Source organism: Gregarina niphandrodes, assembly GCF_000223845.1.
Source record: "Gregarina niphandrodes unplaced genomic scaffold scaffold00109, whole genome shotgun sequence".
Classification (NCBI taxonomy): Eukaryota; Apicomplexa; class Conoidasida; order Eugregarinorida; family Gregarinidae; genus Gregarina; species Gregarina niphandrodes.
The window spans coordinates 6,116-6,772 of NW_011645874.1; the positions used below are offsets into that span (position 1 = coordinate 6,116).

Consider the following 657-nt stretch of genomic DNA (forward strand, 5'->3'; position numbering starts at 1 on the left):
CGGCCACCAACCGCACCGCTTCTGTGTACGGCTGAACACAAAAAGCGGACCCCAAGCCTCAGGTAAGTTAATTCTTCTGCGTTGGTGGTTTAGCGGTAGAATGCCTTGTTGCCATCGAGGCAGCCTGGGTCCGATTCCCGACAAACGCACCGTATCAATGCTTTCGGTGCACTCGACATCTGCAACGGCTGTCGTGGTTTCGTGGCTCAGCCAGCAAATCGTGTAACCGATAGTGCCAAAAACGGCCACCAGTAACGTCACGGTAGAGGCGTTGCAGGTGGTCGGCGCCCACCCCACTGGGCTACGGAGGGAATTGTTTCGGTTGTTGCTGCTCCGTCTCTTCCGTTCTCAATGACCGATGTGATGCAAGGGAGACGCCGTCTCCATACATGGAACAGAACTTCTTGAGATGAATAATCCACAAACACCACCTTCCGTTGGCAGTGTCCTCGCATACCGGGAAGGCGGGACTAGGAAGGGCGAATTGACTCGTTGCTCTTTGGTGGGATTGCCATCTGTTGGAAAGGCGGCCATCTGGGTTCGATTCCCTGGACCTTCTAATACCCACAAACCACAGCACTTCGTCTGACCGCCTGACGGTTCGTTTGTGTGGTGTTTTTGTGACAGTTCGACTACCACACGGAGTGTCAACTGCAA

At 54.3% G+C, this 657-nt stretch overlaps 1 non-coding gene across 1 annotated transcript; it reads left to right on the forward strand.

The window, feature by feature from the left end:
* Window positions 1-78: 78 nt before the first annotated feature.
* Window positions 79-149, forward strand: GNI_201170. The gene has a single exon. It is a non-coding gene; the product is annotated as a tRNA-Gly (tRNA).
* The last annotated feature ends 508 nt before the right edge of the window (window positions 150-657 follow it).